The 20,451-nt window shown below is 40.1% G+C and overlaps 1 protein-coding gene across 1 annotated transcript in view; it reads left to right on the top strand.

The window, feature by feature from the left end:
* The window catches only part of LOC139717663 (calsyntenin-1-like), a 79,502-nt gene that overhangs the window by 21,969 nt on the left and 37,082 nt on the right, over nt 1-20,451 (top strand). The window lies entirely within an intron of this gene.

Raw genomic sequence — 20,451 nt, forward strand, 5'->3', positions numbered from 1 at the left:
TGATTTTGTAACAAGGTTATCTTCATTAGATAAGGCAGGTTTAGAACAAGGGTGTATTAGGTGCAGATTCTTGGTAACGAATACTTTTTAAAGGGCAAGTATCAAGCCGAAATCTGCTCTTCCTAAACTCTTTAGGCCTCATACGAATTGTGGAGTGTAACTCTATGTACAGTAATATCAAATGTGATGTGAAATATTTGATCTGCGAAGATTTACATGTGTGCATATTTCTGTACATGAGATCGCAGATTTTTTGTGTGTGTATGCATGTGAATTATGGAGGGATAGATAGGTTGATAGAAACATGGGTCTACATTACTCCTCTGTGTCTAGAAGGGGGAGGGAGAAACCCTGTGATAAGGGAAGGAGATTCTAAAAAGAAGGAATTTCATTCCCATTGGCAACCTCAGAATAAACACCGTTTCTATTGTCGACACATCTTGCAGTCTGTAATGTCCCGTGGCTATAGATTAGGAGTCAATAGTCAGTCAACAATGCTCACTCAAATTAGATTGCCCAATTCGCATTGGAAAGAAAATTCTATATTGTTGTTAGGTTAGTATTTCTATGAAATCCTAAAACTGGCCTCATGATGGTCTAGAAATGTGCTAGGATAATTCTTTATGGAGATAATTTGTAGATGCTAGTTCTAGGAAACTCCTTAGTATCAACGTGATTATGATTTATCAGGATTTGTCTGACAATGAAAAATAAAATCCTTGAAGTTCTGTCAAAACTTTAATTTATTCGTAGTCATTGACACATTTTTTTCTCTCTCTCTTCTTTTTTTTTTTTTTGCCTGGAGCATTCCACAGGATGTGACAAAAGTTTTGGCCAGGGAAATAAGTTGTTTTTCACAATGTTGGCATTTATTATCAAAATTTTTTTTTATCTACATTAATCTTGTATATCTTGGTGTTCAGTGTACGAGGTGACTCCAAATTCAGACCTGAGATAGCGGCTGTCCGAATTTTCCCCTTCTTTTGCGGAATTTGCTGCGAACTCTGTGTGGCAGTAATTGATCCTCGTTCCTCTGTTTTTTAATATGGATGCAAATTCCCAGCCACCGTTGAGTGTGTTTGTCCGAAAGGGAAGGAGAAACGGAGCAAGGAAATTTCAGCGCAGCGTTCAGTCCAGCGTTTGACCCCTCCCTTTCCTTCCTTACTTTGCGTACGGCCAGGTGAGTTCGTCTCGCTTTTCATCAAAATTGCATTACGCCGGGGACAAGGGGAAGTTTATTGGACTGCTTGTATGGGCTCCTTCTGCATGTATGCATCTGTTTCAGGTGAGCTTTCAGGAAAAAAAAAATGTGACAGCCGGCTTGAAATGAGACCATCACTTTTGACATCGACAGTTGAGGTGACAGAGATAATGATCACATACTAGTAATGTGGAGGAAATTCAGTTAGCAGTTTGCAGGTGAATATTTTTGTTAGCATATGTGATGTGTCATTCTGGGGGGAAAGGGAAGAAATTAGGGATATGGTCCTCCGGCAGGCTGGCTAGCTTGATTTCTTGAAGGCATCTTTTTTAAAAAGTTTGTCTTATGTTCAATTTTGTGTTGAAGATTTGGACTGTCCCGTCTTCCTTGTGCCAGGGCTTGTTATCTGATCCAAAGGGATGTCTGTCATGTCATGTGACTATCATTTGAGAAGAGTGCCCCACCCCCCTCCTTCCCTTTCCTGCACAGTCGTGGGGTGATGTGTGTGTGTGTGTGTGTGTGTGTGTAGGTTAAAGACCTACATGTAGTAGCTTGGGGAAACATGGGTGGTTGTACTGAATCATTCTTCATCCACTGCCTACAAGGGTACATTTGAAAACTATGAATAGTGCATGTGACTATGTACGTTAAAGTAAATGCTTATCGGTAACGGTTGACTACAGTCGAGTTTCTCCAGCTGTGTGCGTACGTACAGCTGTACTTGCATAGAGATCAGTGATAAAGGTGTACATACAATCCAATTTGGAGATTTTCGAATATGTCGAGACTGGTCAGCCTTCCCACTCTATCAGATTAATCTATCCCAAGTTATTTGTGGAAGGGGCTTGAACCCTCACCCCATCCACTGGCTCCTGTCCCCTACCACTTGACTTCTGTGCCTTCTCTTTGTGACTATCTCCCCCCCCTACATTTTATTGTCATGGCAATACGTGCAATCGCAATTCTCTCCCAAGTGCTCTGCTTACATTCATCATTATCTGCTCTTAGTCTGTTTTGAAAATTGGATTTGGAGGGATTTAAATGATATTAGATGCAGTTGTAGGACTTAAAGAAAGTAAGGCAGTGTCAAAAATGTAATACTGACTAGCAAATTTTTTTAGATGGATGCACAGTGAATATGCATCATTTCTTGACATCTTGACCACATCCCCTCCCAAAATGAAATGAAGATTTGCCCCCCTTCCCCCCTTGATAGTGCATCCTCAGTGGTTGTGCATCAATTCACCTTCCGCGCGACAGATGCCTGGATGTGTGTTACCGGTGATGCCAATCTAATTGTGTTTTCTTTTTCCTCAGCCCCCTTCACCTACCCCCACACAAACCTCGTCATCATCACCATCCCTCTCACGCTCACACAGTGTCGTAGGACGAGATGATGAAACCGATCACATTTGCGGTGACCGTCAGCAAGTGGCTCGTGTATTCGCATGAACTCCGCCAAGTACCGCCAGGGCCAGTATCTCTCGCAGCAGCCCCGTGACATGTGTGTCCACCCATCCCCTTGCCTTTCTCTTCCTCTCTGATCAGCTTTCAGTGATGGAGGATATTAGAAATAGGGGGGTGATGTTTACCCCCTTTCTTGGATGGAATATGCTCCCTTGGTGGCAGAACTGATCAGGATCTTTATATGCTTTGATTACAAAGTAGAAAAATCATGTCACAAAGATCAAACCTTAGAGAGTGTTAGAAATGAAATGAAAATATAAAGGGTTTGTGTGTATGTAATGTTCTGTGTGTGTATTTATGTGTATGTGTGTGTACATGTGTGTTTTTCTGTCTGTCTGTCTGTCAGTGTTTTTGTGGGATGCCATCTGTAGAAGATGGAATTGCGTACATCTTGTCGAAGAATTGCTTTTACATGAAACATTTGTTTTACAGCGTGCATGTTACATTAATCAGCAGTTAGGCCTGCCCCCTATTCAGACGCATGCCATTTTATACCAAACTCGATAACGAAACGACGTATAAAGAATCATCGTATAGCCGACAGACCGTTCAGACACTAATTTCGACCGTTCTGGGAAACGTCGTATAGATGTGCAGTTTCCCACTGCACATGCTGTTATAGTCGTGAGTGACAGCTGTGGGTTTACCTTCCGTGCGCGCTCCCATTAAGCCCCGCCCAGTTATACCGTTCTATGGTCGCCATACATTCAGACGCACACGGAATGCTGATTCGTTATCGAGTTCTAGTTTGAAACGATGCTCTAACCTTTGTTTCGTTATATGTCATTTCGTTATACGTCGTTTCGTTAGTCAGCGTTCAGACGTATAAATTCATCGTATATCTATACGGTTTTGGTATAGCTATACCGTTCTAGTATAAATTTTTTGCATCTGACTAGTTACTAATGAGGAAGATGAATAGAGGGAGAGAAACATGGAAGCCATCTTAAGATTAAGTCAGATATTGGAGGATATAGTCAGGGGATTAGGATTACTGATTCAGGGACTCTTGTTGGTGGGTGGGAGGTGAAGCTTCAATGTTGAGATTTCCCTGTAATCCTCGTCTGGAACATGATTTGTCGTTATCTTTAGCTGAGAGTACTTTTCAAGCATGGGTGGACTTCAGATTTCTGATCAGAATTTTCAGAAATGAATGAGGATAGATATGATTGGATAATTATATTTAGTTGTAAGTCATTCTAAATTGCTTAGAATAATTTAGTTGTAAATTGCCCTAGTTTATTCACTTTGGTAGGCTGTTCAATGTGGAGGAAATGAACGGGGGGGGGGGGGGGGGGAGAAAGGGGAAACAGTGGTATATAATACTTCTCTTTGCAGCTACCTTTTCATCTGCATAATGATGCTAGTTGTCAATCATGTGTTTCGAGTGTTGTGAAGGAGTTGTGCCTCGACTCTGGCCAGAGCAATTTGTGTTCTTCTATATTTTTTTTTTGTAAAGTGATGTCTCATGGTAGTTCAAATATGTAACTTATTAGCTGTCCATAAAAGCAAGGATTTGCTTTATTGGTGAACCATGATTTATTTGTCGAGTATGAAATATTTTTAATTGACTATGAGCAAAGAATTTTGTGAGAAAGTCATGTTTCTTTTTGTTTGTTGGGTGCATATATTTTTATGGAATAGAAAAGATAGATATGATAATTTAGCGATAATCCTTGACAGAATTTGTTTTCTAATTACAACACCAAGGCTTACAGATTTTTTTTTTTTTTTTTGGGGGGGGGGGGTTGGCAGGTGTACTTTGGAGAGCTTTGTACAAAGTACACAGGCAATCGTAGTTGGTGTAATCACAGGTGCAGCTTGATGGATAGCTCAGCAAACACATCTGGGTTTGCTGAGGAATGACACAACTACATGACACATCAACATTTGAGTACATGGTCTAAGCTCTGTGAGAGTTTCTGTCTCTAATAGTTTATTTTCATAGATGCGGAATAAATTCTGTCCAGATGAACTTCCTACTGTGACTACTCGAAAGAGTGAGAGAGATGATGTGAGTTTTGACCATCTGGATGAAACCAAAAGTCCAGCTTTGTGCTTGGTCAGGTGGTATCTAGTGCCACGAGAGAGTGTGGAGTTTGCACCAAGCAGGGTGATGAATGAGACTTGAGTACCAACTGTGACAAGACTGTACCAGTAGGAGAAAAACCTGCTTTGAGGAAAAATAAACAATTCTTTGCAATGAGTGTTTGCTGAATTCTGTACAAAAATTGTGGATCATGCAGGGACTCAGCCAGAGTTTTTAACCCTGTCATGGTTACTGATGACTGAACTGCACAAGGTGTGAGTAGCATTTTGAAGTAGTGGTTGTGCAGGGGTTAAGGCCATTTCGAAAGCTTGTCAAAGACCTAATGACATGTGCTCTTTAAGCCTTTTGATACTGATGTGGGTACATGGAGCTAGATACTGTAAGCATCTTTTTTTGTGACAGTTTTTTTTCCCATGACTTTTGATGAACGATTTATGAGATCTTTTGATCATAATTACTGCTGATGCAGTGATTATAATCCATGGGAATGCCTTTGTACTTTGCTTGCAGGACAATGTAGTTTCCCTCACGTTGTGTACCATGTGACTGACGAGCGAAAATGCATTTAAGTCCATTTTATGAGTTCAACAACCCGGTACGAGAGAGGAACAGGTGTTGAAATATCAATGTCTATGTATTTCATGAAGTCCTTCTCGCTGTTCCCGACTTATCTGCCCGTATTTGCTTATCGCCAACATCACGAACATGTGCGCAACCGAAAGCAAACATCATTAGTGGTCAGATGCATGTGGACCATGTACGGCTATTTGAAGATAACGATGCTGATTGTACGAAGAGTGCAGTTTGATTAACGGTGGCCAGAAAATTTTGCTTCTGCAGCCGTCTCGTGTCTGTGAAAATGGCTCTTCCTCTTCTTTCATTGCTATCCAAATATGCAAGCTTTTCTGATGCAGTCAATATTGTAGACGATGCAAAGTACATTTTTTGGTTCATGTAAACATTTCATTTCAAACTTTAAAAACTATGAATTTTACTTTTCTTTTCAAGTGGTACTGGAGATTTGGATGACGTAAATTACATTCTTCACACCTACGTATCAATAATAGTGATGCTGTGTTTTGAAAAGAAAACTTCAGATCCACACCTTTTAAATATCGTCAAGTCAAAAATAATGAGTAGTTGATTTTAAGAAGTGTTGACCTTTGATAGAAAAGAATATTTTTGTTTCAACAACTTTCCCTCTGGGTAATATCGGTCTGGAGTTATATCAGACCTTATCCTTAACGACTGACGTAGATGGGTTGCTACAAAGTTTTGCCACAAACACCTGCTCTTAAGTGGCTGGCCGTCATTATCGTGGCACTTATCTCTTTGTTTGGACGAGATGGTGCTGCTGAAGACATGAAGCTATTTTCCCCCTACTCATCAAGATAGTGAGTTGTGATCTTGATGTCAGGTGAATAGCACTGACCTCAAGATATAATAGAAACCAGGCAACATCAACGTCACACTTCTTGCGATGCTATAGGAGGAATTCTGCACTTATCAAGTATCGTAGGTATGACAATAGAGATTCTTAATTTTCCCCTGCATTTCATAACCAAAAGAGTGGATGATGAGTCGTAGAGTGTAGACGTGTCACATTCCGAATCCCCTCCCATGTGAACTTGCGGTCCCGCAGAGACATTGATGGCACTCATGAAGAACGAGATTCGTGTACCCGTGACGACCACGAATGAGGGTTTGGCAGTTCACGACAATGTGCCCAATGGGGCGTAGCACTATATTTTGCTTCATTTCCCCTCTGTCTGAGAACAGACTTTCTGCGCGATGTTTGCTGAGCACTAACTTGGCGAAAACAAGTTTGTGAGAAACAGCTCAGTGCCTATATATTTTGTGATGTATACACCCTGACAGCTCACGTGAGTGGCCCTTATTTGAAGTTGCCATGGCGACGGCAGATGGCTTGAAATATTAGTCAAGTGCCTATAGTGACAATAGTTTTCACAGGAACCAGGAATGCACTTGTTTGCAATGTATTCTGCTGTAATTCTGGAAAGTACCGAATGATAGCTGGTGTTCTTACAAACTGGTCTCTATTATGGCATGTGAAAGTGGAAATGGGTTAGTGTTGTTGTTTCTTATGACCTGAAATCTTTTTCTTACAAGTGATATCAAGCTAACCCATCCTTTGAAAGGCAAATTTCACAGAAATGCAAAGCCTTCAGTATTTTGATAACAATCTTCCTATAACCTCATATTTGCAGTCTTGTGCAATAGAAAATATATGGTTGGTATAAACTATTATTTGTTCTGCAGCACAACCTACAATTGCGAATCTGGTCGTAACAGCTGTTTAGTGTGAATATGAAAATGCAAGCTTGTGGTACAAATACTGACATGTTATAAAGTGGTGTATTCAGGGATTCTTCTTTTTTTTTTTGGGGGGGGGGGGGGAGGGGTAATCGGACATTACTGCTGTGACAAGGAATACTCTGTCTGGTGACATCCAAGAAAGTACATGTTTGTTGCAGTAAATAAAAGTAAATTATGATGGCAGAAAAAAGGAATTTGGACATATGTAAAATCAATATAAAAAAAAGGAAAATCAGTGTTGGTGCATTTTGCAGAGTGGTTATTGGATCAAATTGTAGAATGCCAGCCCCACCTTAAGTGCATATTTGTTTTTTGCGATGGTTAGTTCGCACCCTTCGCGCTACGTCAGAATTTCTTACGGGATGTCCAGGGGCGAGAAAGCAGTGTCGTTTCTGCATGAGTAGGAAGCGGAGATTGCAGCCCATTTTACTGGTGTTCTGAGTCTCGGGAGACGCAAGACGGCACGCAGATTGAAAGTGCTGGGTTTTCGGGGGGCTGCAAATTAGTTTGCAGAGAGCCTCATTTTTGCTCCAGAAAAGTGTGGTTGTGTCTCAGCAGAGGCGTGAGCGTGATCTTGTATTTGATTCAGGAGATGCATCTTGTATTTTCATTTTCGTTGGTGTGTTTAAGGGTGTAGAATGAGTTGAGTGTGGTGTCCGTATAGTTGTCATAATGCTAAGAGTATGAAGGCTATTGTGAATTGCCTTTCAAGAAAAATGACCTGAACTATGACTTGTAATGATTAACTTCTCAAAATACCCTGTATTTGTATCATTTGGGCCATTTCATTCTTAAAGAAACTTACAAAATATAGAAAGATCCAGTATACTTATGCCTGACCAGGCCTTTTTATTATATGTGGGACTAAGCATTGAGTGTAATGGTTGACTTTTTCAGTGAAAATGAACATTAAAAAGATCAGGATTAATTATGAAGATGATGTTGATGATGATAATAATGATGTTGATGATAACGATGATGATGAATATAATGACCGTTACGATGATGCACAAATACAAAACAGAAAGGAATGCTAAGAGGGTTTTTAAGAAATGTGTGGGTCCTTCTCTGTAAAAGTGGAAATGAGAAGGACACAAGACAAGAGAATAAGCAGGTACCCTGAACCCCTGTTTTTCATTGGAAAGAGGTATCGGAAAACAAGGGAGTTAGCATTCAAATCCTATAAAGCCTTTCTCAATATGAAAAAAAAAAAGGAAGAAGATACGTGGAGAGAAAATCAGTGTGCTCATGTAGGCTCTTTGTCATGACGTGGAAGCTGGCCTGGCGTTGTAACAATCACCAGCATTTGAGCAGAAATACAGCCCTTGCGACCAACGCAACGGGAGTGACAAGCTGGTAATCCATCTCAAAATGCCACAAAGATGCGGTGATCAGTTGCCGTGGCAACAGGCCAGAGAAACTGATGCATATTTCCACTGCTAGAAACCAGGAGGCTTTTGACGTTCGCATTTTCGAAAAAATATCGAGATGTGGCTCACGGTGCTCATACATGTGTCTACACTGCGTGATGTCTGCACAAAAACAAAGGTGCTAAGATGTGATTGGACCATGAGGGTTATGAAAGATATCCCCATTAATTCAACTCTTTTGGGACCAATGCTAAAGGATAGCCGTATTACCATGAACATCTCGTAAAATATGGTTTTAATGGCAATGAAAGGGTAAAAAAACTGTATGGATTTTCTTCTCAGCCCATTAGAAAGTGAAATTGTCATTGTTCCCCTGTATTTTATGGTAGACCATAAAGGTATGGTTGCCATGGCAATGTGAATAACTGCTGTTGTAAATGCTGGTAGGCATTTTGTTGCTGTAGTTGAAGTTTCTTGTTATAGCTATGGTATTACGAAACTTTTTTATGTATGAATTGTTTAGCATGTCTGGCAAGAAAACAGAGCCATAATCAGAAAACAGTGATGGTTCGATGAACTGCTTAAGCATGTATGCAATTTTATGGAATAATGTTCCTTTTACTCAAAGCTTTTGGCAACAAATATTGCAACAAGGTTTGTTGCGAAACAATACCTGAATTTTCAGGAGGAAAGAACTTAGTTCGATGTATTTCTGCCAGCCAGCCAGTGCCTGAATTGGAAAGGAAAGGAGAGGGAATAATCATTTCAGCTTAGTAAAATTATCAAAACATTTGCTACATTCAAAGTTCTAGCATACTGCAGTGTCCTATTAATATAAGAGACAGTGTATTTTTTTACAAAACACACACACACACACACACACACACACACACTTAAAGAAAAGAACAGCAACAACAAACTAACAAAAAGAAGAAGACCCACAAAATTAGTAGGCAATGTATCATCACAGGGGATAATTTTCCGACTTATATTTGATTAGCAATTTCAGCTGATGAACAATATTTTGAATGGTATCCTGTACACTTCTATGGAATAAAACTGCTACACGAAAGTTAGTTTGGTAGCAGTGGTGTAAAAAATCTTCAGCCACGGTTAAAAAGCGACACACAAAGTCCTCACTTTTAATTTGCTTGATAGTTTTGCTATCTACGGAGGCCCTCGCTCTAGTGTTCCAGTGATATATGTATCATCGTCCCTGAAACGAAAACTGCCAAAAAACAACTGTGAAACAGATTGCTATTCTTCGCTCCTAAAGTCAACAGATGCGAAGTCTGCAAGGCGTACTGCCGCAATATTTCCCGTATAAAATTCCGCTGCCACGTCTGATGTGTTTTGACAAAACGCATAATAGAGAAGGAGAGAGATGAGCTTTCTCGATTGTGTGAGGGACCGAGATAGCAATTCAGAGTTTGAATTTTGATTACTGCCATATATTGCCTCTGTTGATTTGTTCTCCGGGGGTTTCCTGTGAAACTGATAATTAGATATTATGTTGAATACTCCTTGACATTTAGAGAGCAGAGGGGAGGGCTCCGTGTAGTACTGAGTGCATTGGAAATTGAGCCGGTTAAAGATGTTTGTGTGCGCAGCGTGAAATTAACTAGACAGAACATGAGCTTTTTATTCATCCGAGCATTTGACTATATGTGCGTAGTGCAGTGACATCCAACTCTTTGTTTAAAACATAGATGTATTTTGCCTCTGCTATCCCATCAATACGTTGTAGAATTATGCAAGGACAAATTGAACTAAACTGAATTGAAGAAGGGAAATGAAGATTTCAAAAAAAAAACAATTAGGCAAAAGAAATCGCTCATAAATTGGAAGAACTGTGTGATCAATATAGTCTGTGACCATGCAGTGTATTAGAATTAGTTTGTTCAATAGTAATCCATGTAACCTAGATTTGATATCTGTGTTTATGTGTATAACTTCAGCTTGCGCTGTTGGAATATGATGCCACTGAATCTATATACATTGTTCAATGCATAAAACTTAAATTATCCTGCTGCCATATTACATTAATGCCTCCGTGCAAGTTTCTGTTCTTTCCCCATGAATGAAAGATCACATATTTAATGCATTTACATCTGGCTATAGGGATTTATTATGTTGACTATTCATTCATTCCTGTGTTCATATGCTTGGCATGTAATTAGGACCATACTGAATTTCTGCCGTATCTGTTAAAATCGTTTGTGTGTTTTGAGTGCTGTTGGGTACAGAAAAACCCATAGCATCATATACTCTGTCCAAAATGTCTGTCACAGAAAAGGCTAATGTGTGGATACCAGTAGAAGATAGCGGAGAACAGTAAGGGTGCGTTTATCTAAAAATTTTCTGAGGCAGAATCGTGATCCCAAATGCCTTTGAGACATTTTTGGGTGATAGATAAACGCAACCGTGTTTTCAAGCGCATTTAGAAATGCCGATTTGAAACACTATTCTAAAGCCATTTTGAAACATGTTTGAGACCACGATTGCCTTTTGGAGTGTAGATAAATGCAATGCCATTTTGAAATGCGTTTATATCTCTGAGCTGCGTTTGCAAACGCCATTTCAAACCTCTTTTGAAATGTGATTCTCTCTCTCTTGAGTTAGATAAACGCAGCCTTAATCCTTTGACGTCATGATTAAGTTGTATCTATGTTAGCCATTGTCCTCCCACAAATCAATATCGTCTGGCATTGGAATGACTAGATTTATGTCCACAACTCATTAAGGTTGATTACTCTGTGGAGGTCGGATATGACAGAGACTCCAACTCTCCCGTTTTCGACGGGAGATCTCCCGCCGAAAACCCATTTTTGCAAAGTCTCCCGTTCTCCCGCTTGAGATTTAATTTCTCCAGCCCTGGCTCTTTGTCTCCTGTTGGAAAGGATTTCTTACTTATTGCTATTGTATGTTGAAAAAATAAGCCTTAGATAGCACCAGAGAGCATCTAGAACCCTAGGAACTTCGCGCTTCGCACTCATCAACTGTGAGTCTCCCGTTTGCTAGGGGTTTCAGGCGGGAGAATCTCCAGATCAGAAGGTGCTTTGGGTTGGAGTCTCTGATATGATTTTACCTCTGCCAGTATCTCGTCACCACTGTTAGATAATTTGTTGTGTGTCTTGTCTTGCTGGTTTTTGTTCAAATCTTAAAAGGTTTTGTTTCTCAAGAACTTGTGAAAAATGGCTCTGAAATTATTCAGTTTTATACCGTTCCCAGTAGACACAGCCAATATGCCACTAGTAGTCTAATTTTAATTGAATGAAGTCTGTCCAGTTGGAAAAGACAAGAGTGGTAAGGGGGGGGGGGAGGTCTTTATACACACAGATAATTCTGTGTTGACCATTCCCTGTATTGGAAATTGATGTTGTAACATTCAGAGACCTGTATCCAGACAGATTTTGTGAATAATTCTTGGAGTATTCTTTTTGTAAGATATAGCTTTTCTTCTTCTTCTTCTTCTTCTTCTTTTTTTTTTGGGGGGGGGGGGGAGGGGCAAGGGAGGCAAATTTGTAGACATTTAAAGCTATCTACTTAATGTAATTATGAACATGGAAATATGATTGTAATGACAAAATGGAATAAAATCTTTGATGATAATGTTTGTTCCTCTGTTTTGGCAATGGAAAAGAGGTTAGAATCATATTGTTGATAGCAATCAAGATTAGTTTTAGAAGTAAACGATGATGAAAAATTGTTAATGTTTTGGTCAATTTGAGTGATTTTGATCATTGATTTTGTATTAGCGCCAAATACGTGTGAAATACGTGATGGGTTTCTTAAAGGATGTTGTATAAGATTTCCTGCAGTGTTCCAAAAACTCCTTGTGGACTTAAATGCTCTTCTCTTTCTCCGGGTCCAAACTTGATGCATCTTTGCAAACACGACCTGTGTTACCCGAGATGTTGATGGCTTCTGTCGCTTTTTCTCCGAATGCTTAAGTTTTTCTTTTCTTTGTCTGTGGTTTTGTCTTCTCTGAGAGAGTAATTCATCATTTCCACTTACCTCCCGATGTCTTCTTCTTTTTTCTTCTTGATCGTCTTTTGGTGAAAAATACTGGAAAATAGCGGCGGGGAGCAGGTAGATGGGGGGGGGGGGAGGGGGGAATGTAGGGCACAGAAGGAAGCCCTCGCCTAAAATGAGCGATAACTGTCATTGTTGCCGCCGCCGGCTACACACCACCAGGAGACCCAACTCAATAAGATGGTGCTCAACTCAGCCTCGGATTCTTTCACATTGAGGTTTTTGGTTCAGGAAGGAGAGAAAATTTCTGTTTACGCTTCCCTCTTTTGTTGTCAATTTTGTGGATGAAAAAAAAAATAGGTGCAGATAAAAGTTCTTTTCTAATGATTCAAGCAGTTGACAAATTGTCTCATTACATTCTATCTATACCAGAAGCCTTTTATTCCTCTGGAAAGTGGATATGCTTTCCCTTGCATACTAAACATTTTAGATTTCTTGCTGGTGCATAATGTAGAATTCAAGGAAGACATGGATACTTTTTGGTCTTAAAGATGGGTACGAAAATGAATGTACTGTCAGATAAGTAGATTTGTGAGTTAATTGCTTGCGTGTTCAGAAAGTAGAGCACTGGCGTACATTCTGAAGTCGAAAGCTGTCCTGGATGATGTTTAGGAACGTTGATCATGTAACCTTGTGCAAGCTCTTCATTATTCAAAACTCACCCTTGGCATTTCATTTTGAGGTGATGCCAAAAGTGATATATTTTTCCATTTCCCCCCCCCCTTAAATCTTACACTGATATCTTCCGAGTGATTAGGAAGCATTTGAGGCTATGTGACAATACTCTAAGTTGATAGATGATAATCGACTTATTTAATGTAAGCCTTCCGATCTACTTCATATTCACGACCAGCTAGGACACATCTTTCGAGATGTGCCATTACTGATATGTTTATACGTTTATATGTGTCAATATATATTTCATATGTTTATAGGGCCTATGTGTCAATATATATAAGTACATATACATATATGCACATCACTTGTGCTTGCCATCTGAAAACAGCTCACGTCCAAGTCATCAAGTAGAAGGTGACGTGTGCCTATTGTTGATTGCCACGAATATTGGAGTGATCGGTGTGTTTGCGTGGTAATGAACAGCGAGACCAGTGTAGAGTGCTCAGCTCTCGTAGGCAGTTTGGCAGGTTTGCAATGAGTTTCTCTTTCATTATCCCAATTCCATTCTGCCCCCTCTGTTTATCTCTCTCTTTCCCCCTCTCTCTCCCTCAGTATCTCTCTTTATCTATCTATATATCTATCTATCTATCTATCTATCTATCTATCTATTTATATATCTAAATCTATCCATCTCTCCATCCATCTGTCTGTCTGTCTGTCTATCTATCTATCTATCTATCTATCTATCTGTCTATCTATCTATCTATCTACCTATCTATTTATAGGCTTATCTCTAAATCTATCTGTCTTTCCTGTGTGAATGTATATATATCTCTCTACTTGAGGTATCTGTCACCTCCGAACCTACTTCTCTATCTATCTGCCTATATATATGTATATATATCTACCTCTCTATCACATTTGTAGCTTTCTCTCTCTCTCTCTCTCACCATGTCTTATACTACTTTCACACCTATCTATCCATCTTTTTATTTATTCCTTTTGTGCCTACTTCTCTATTCATCTGCCTCTGTCACATTCATTTTGTACCTTCCTATCTCTCTCTCTTTATCTATATATTACTTTTGTGTTTGCCTTTCACACTATCTGTCTCTACCTATATATCTGTCCACCTATTTATTACTTTTGTGCCTATTTCTCTCTCTATGTGTCTATCAATCTATCTTTTAGGCAACATAGTATTACTTTTTTGCCTATGTCTCAATCTATCTCTCTAGCTATATGTCTATTCATTTTGAGCTTGCCTCATCTATCTCTATCACTTTCTATGCTTATATACCGATAAACATGCTTTATCATCAGGCCTCCCATGCATTAGGTAGCAGAATGTAATATAACTGTGCTAGACTAATATACAAAGCACCTGGTATCTCCCCTTTGTACCATTTTCTCCTCCACAGTCCTGCGAATTAAGGGAGTGAAAGGCGACTATATCGTCCCCCTTGCCCTGCCTGGCAGGATGTCCAGACCTATGGAGGAAAATTTGATCAATCTATCAATTTCGAAGAGTCATCTCATACAGGCTGCTTGTTTGTTAGCCAGTGTCTTTTTTTTGGGGGGGGGGGTGTTGGGGATGGGGGAAGGGGGATGAGAAATGGGCATTTCTCGGATGAGAGAAACACAGGCAGAGACCAGTACTACTGTGTGTGTGTCTTCATTTTCCAAACACTTGCTTGTGAATTGCGTTGACGTGCATCCTGCGTGAAAATGGAGGAAGGTGTGGATGAAGGGGAAAACGATGACGAAATTTTTTTCGCAATTAAGGAATATTTGCTGATGCAGATGGGACTGGGTGCATAGGAAGTTGAGAAAAGAACAATTTGGTTTTTCCTGCTCGTGCTGAGAATAGAGACTAGTTTTATAATGCCTTTATTTGCTTCAAGATGGATGGAAATGGAATGTTCTATTGATGAGGAAAGATAAAGAAAGCAGATGACCTGAACAAAAACAACTATAATGGGTTAGTGCTTTGGAAGTAATGAAAGAGCTAGAAATGTATTTTTTATGGGGTTTTTTTAGTCATTGAGGTTTAGACTTGAGTGACTTTCAGAGGGGTAAGAAGTGAGTGAGAAAGGGATATATTTGTGCTAGTATGTAATAGATTGTGATATTGTAATGCCTTCGATGAAGGAAGAATTGAAAAAAGTCTTAGTGAGAGTGCTGCTGGTATATAGAATTGGAGAACTCTTTTTCTGCACACCTGGTGATCTGTAGATTGATAGCATTGTTAGAAACAAACCTCACAGTCCAAATTTTAGGTGCCATGTGAGTGACTCCGTGGCCTTGAACCTCGCGCCTGCTGCATCGCTCAAACCATCTCTTCATCCATGGGTGAAAGAGAGTTAAACTGCTGAAGTTGCACCTAGAACACTTGGCGATGCAAAGGGAAGTGCATTGCTCGGTGAGGGATCCCTTAGCTGAATGTTACACTGGAGTAACAACCACAGTGCATGTCTCCAGGCAGTGGTAGCTTAGGGCATCATTGAAGCAGAACCAAATTTGGGGAATCATCGATGGATAAAAGAAGACAAAATTGGATAGAACACGCCATTAGGACGTCTGGTTTTGACTTGTTCACATGGTTTACAGGTTGTGTGGTGATTTAAGCCTCACCACTTAGTTATCACTACACTCATCACTCAAAATGTTACATGTTGAGACATGCAGCAATGCATGGAGAGCATGGTATTTGCACCATTAAAGTACTGTAAAACAAGGTATATTCGCGGCATGAATTTTTCGCGGATTGCCACTGGTATTCAATACGTATAGCGTAGACAAGAACTTTTCGCGTGCATTTTGATTTCGCGAATCTTGGCGCTCGCGAAATTTGCGAAATTAAAATGCATGCGAGCATTCCTTGTTTTACAGTATCATTCGTTGGACTTCTCTGCAGCTTCAAATCATTGTTTCGTACTGCAAGACCATGCTCAACAAGAGGAGTTGATGTGAAGCTCCGCCATGCTTTTGGAATGAGTTACTTACCAGGTATTCTGTGCCGATTAAACTACTTTCACACACGATGTGTCATTCAGATAGAGAGTAGCATCGAAAGGCAGAGAGCTATCTGTCGACTCGAAAGGCCAACTCCGCCATCCCCCAAGAGGAAAGAGGTCATGGTTTTGTGGGGTGGTTGAAAGCAGCTAGAGCGATCATGATCTCTTTCGCAGAGATTCAAGAAAATTGGAAGAGCCTTCTTGTTCCGCTTTCTGCTGAGACCAACCTTTGACTTCCATATCAATCAGTCTTCAACAAAAAAAAAAAAAAGAAAGAAAGAAAGGGTGTTTGGTCAAAATCATCCACCAAAAGCTGGAAGGTGGCCGTGAGGTGTGTTCACATTGGCCATGTTTGCAGAGACGTCACATGTTTTTGTGGGTTCTTTATTGTCTCTCTGAATGACCGCAGGAGGGTTTCCTGTCAACGTCTGGTTCGATTTCCCCCTTAAGATGCCGTCTCACCAGTGTGGTTTGAATTGTGCAGCCTCAGCTCACTGCAAATGCTCGTCATTATGAAAAAAAAAAATCATGGTGGTATTGCTTTATACTCTTATTAATCTACCGTACTCAATACCCCAAGAATGTGTTGCTAAATGGTTGCTATTCAAACCTTGCTTGTACCTGCATCCAGCTCACTGCACAAGGCCCTGTGCAAGAACATTTTCAGTTTATATCTAGTCAGTTTGCAAGTAGTATTTGCTTTACAAGAATTGTGTATATTTTCTTAATTGGAGAGTATTCAGATGATGGTGTTTTGTGGTATGTGAGGTATCTCTCAGTCATAGTATTTCATGCAGGCATCTGTATTCTATTGAGTTTGCTATAATTGGTTATAAGGCTTGAATGAAGACTAGTGGTATGCATTCCATGACACAAGGTGTAAAAGAGATCACAGGTCACATCTCCTTGCATATTTTTTCATGCATTTACTTCCCCCATTCACATCCACAAAATACATTGGCACCCCATATTACGGTGCATGCCAATTTTCATGTGAGAACTGGGCATGCATGCGCGTGTCAATTCTGTTACGGGGAACTATAATATCTCAAAGAGTATCAGTTAGGAGTGATTTTGAAGATCTTCCGGTAGTAGTATACTTTTATGTGTATAATATACCCTCCACTTTTCTCTTTCTCCAACAAGACTTACTCTTGACTGGGTTTCGTATGAGATTATATCTGTGTCAAGACAAGTTGTTAAGTGCTCACAAGTCTCCTTGAGACTGCTTTTGAGAGCATGCTCAAGTGGAAGCAGAATGCGTAACCAGTTTCAATGACTAGAAACTAGAAATCTGAACATAATTTTTGCTGGGGTGTAAGCTGTGCTTTTGTATTGGTACGTTTGCCATGAAAGTTGTTGTCATTGTTGAGATTAGTTATGAGAAGATGCAGCGTATCTTATTTTATGTATTTATTTTTTTAAAGTGTTGACTGAGCTTAGGTATGTTACTGAGTATGAACGAGAGTGCGTCTGTGTGTAAATGTGTGTGTGTGTGTGTGTATGTGTGTGCATGCGTGTGTGTATGTGTGTGCATGCGTGTGTGTGTGTGTGTTTGTATTTGTGTGCGTGAGGAATAGAGAGAGAGAGAGAGAGAGCTAGAGAAGGGGGGGGGGATCCTGATTTTGTGGAGATTTCTGCTCTAGTTCACCGGCATCGATTTTCATTCTCCGTTAGATGCAGACGTAGCATACGGCGATATACGGTACATCCACTGATGATAAAGGTATGATGAAATGTGGGATTGCAACAGCGAAAGAGATATTAAACAAATAGAGACACATTCAGAGGGAAAGAGAGGGGGGGGGGGGGGGGGTGGAGAGAAAGTGATATAGGAGGATGGGAAGAAAGCATCATAGTGTGAGAGAAGGGTGTGAGATATTTGAGAAAGTGACAGAGACAAAAAGACTTAAGTAATGCTTCAGAGAAAGCAGAGTGACCAGGAGAAAGAAACAGTGAGTGCAAGAGAGGGAGGAAAGGGGAAAATACTTTTTTTTTTTAAAGCAGCAATTAAAATGAAAGATATTGAGGTCATAAAAATTAGTAAGTGATATTGAAATCACATCCATGAATTTGGATTCAGTTTGATTCTATTCAATTCATAACTGTGTAAGTTTACAAAATGATACAGGGTGGTCCACAACTTGAAATTTGAGCATGTTGTAAGCTCAAAATCTGAGAATATTGCAGAAATTGTATGTGCAAGGAGCGCACATCAGGAGCACATAGTATGCAGTATTTTGCAACTTATCTCTATCTCTCTTTCAATGTTCTCTCTCATGTTTTGCACACAAATATCTAAGTACCAGGTAGTTTGATGCTGAAACCCCCCATGGACCACCCTGTGATAAGCACATAAGGAATGATCTGTAATAGCAATCATAAAAGAGATGCGTGATCAAACATTGTGAAGAAGTAAGTCAGTCTACTCTTGAAGGCAGATATTGTTACCAAATATCTGCACTCTAAGTCATCTTGTCATAGCATTTAAATTCCTGCCAGAGCCCTGTATTCATTGAAATCCAAGGATATTTAAGAAAGAAATGTCCAAGCTTCATTTCCTCTCTCAGTGAATACAATCACATCTCTAGAAATTGACTGTTGTTCTTTGTATGCGTTTGTCCTCTTCTTTACAAGTGATAATTGAATGAAACAATTGCAGCGGTTAGGTCTACACAAGTGGATCCCAGTTTTATTTTGAAGGAATCATGTAAACTACTATGTGGCGCCTTTAAAGTGCAGTATCAGGATCCCTCCCCCCGCCCCCCCCCCCCCCCGACTTCCTGTGGGTGTAAGTTACACTTCTTAAGAGCGCCGTCAAACTCGGTTGTCCGCAAGCGGGGGCACCGTCGTGTTGTGGGCGATCGTGATAACCTCCTCGCGGCTTTCTTTTTTTCTTTTTTGTTTTGAGGTGGGCAGTCACATTCATATGCACTCCAGCCGAAATCTGGCCGGATGCGATGGAGGTCCGAGCTAGTCTTGTCACTCAGGCTTTGTGGATTGATGTTTTATTCATGAAACAAAAGATAGCAGCAAGAAAAAAAAAATAGGATTGTTTTGTCAGGACTTGGCATTGAAGACGTGATTCTTCCGTAGCTGAGAAAGTATTGACTTTTGTTCCCTTATCAATTAGCGTCGCATTCTGTATTCAGTTGTGTTCTGCATAAGGTGAATCGTATAATGCGGAGTCTATAAATACATTCACAGACATCGTCATTACATGTATTTCATAGACAGTTAGTATGATCAATTTATCAAATTAGCTTACATGTCTGTCACAACCAAAAGAAATCAATAAGGTATATCAAATGACCTAACGCCATCACTGCCATCATCTCAAAATACCGCCAAGCATTACGTACAATCAGGTTGCCGGCAGTAACGACAGAGTTAGGATACCAAAGTACTGCACTCGAGCCACCGAAATCTATCTGTCTCGGTCATCAAACTTTTGATCTATTGAGTTTGTGTCCTTAGCGGAGACTAGACTCCTGGTGCCGAGTGTACGGTGATACTGTGCATTTTAGCCACTGCTGGATGCAAATAATGTCGCAGACGGTTGCATCGCCACCAAGGTTCCTTGTTCGAGAAATTATGTTCGAGAGGGTTGGGGGAGTGTCTGAGCAACATGGAGGAGGGACAAGAAGAAATGCCATAAAGATGGTAGATATAGGTCAGCCATTCCTGCAAAATTTTGTTTTTGCTGCTCATTGGGGCAGTCCCAGACGTATTCTTTGGGTTTCTACTTTTTGAGGGGATTGCCAATTTGAATTGGGGTGAGATAATGAAAATGTGCACTGGATGAAAGTGGAGAGTGCGTCCCCATCATCCTTCCCGATCTCGCATCTCTCTCTCCCGCCTCCTCAGGCATCCCTCGATGATGATGATAACGGATCATTTCACCAGAGATGGAAAAATTTAGGTTCTTGTATCTCCTGTCCCCGTTTTGGTTGTCGCTCTGACAAATTGCCTGGAAGGTATTGACGCTAGAACATCGTATTGGCATCCCCCTGGGTTATCTTAGGAAGATATGAAGGTACATGTAGATTCGGTGAAATATCGCAGCGGAAAAGAAGGGAATTATCTGCTTGACCTTAAAGTACCTCATTTCTGTAAGTCTTGTATGTGTGTATGTGTGTGTGATTGAGTGCACATAGCTGTTTGTCTTTATGTTTTACTGTTCATAGTCATCCATTATCTGTACCAATTTTTTCATGGCTTATCAAGGCATGAAATATTAGGATTAGTTTTGGGCATTATGATTACATTTTGGAATTCATTATATGAAAGCTTGATCATTCTACAAATAGAAAATAATAAATGTTCCTATGCCACCAGGAATAGTATATCTTATAT

The sequence above is a fragment of the Diadema antillarum genome, unplaced genomic scaffold (assembly GCF_040938485.1).
Source record: "Diadema antillarum isolate AM-2024a unplaced genomic scaffold, OU_Dant_1.0 scf00000079, whole genome shotgun sequence".
Taxonomy (NCBI): domain Eukaryota; kingdom Metazoa; phylum Echinodermata; class Echinoidea; order Diadematoida; family Diadematidae; genus Diadema; species Diadema antillarum.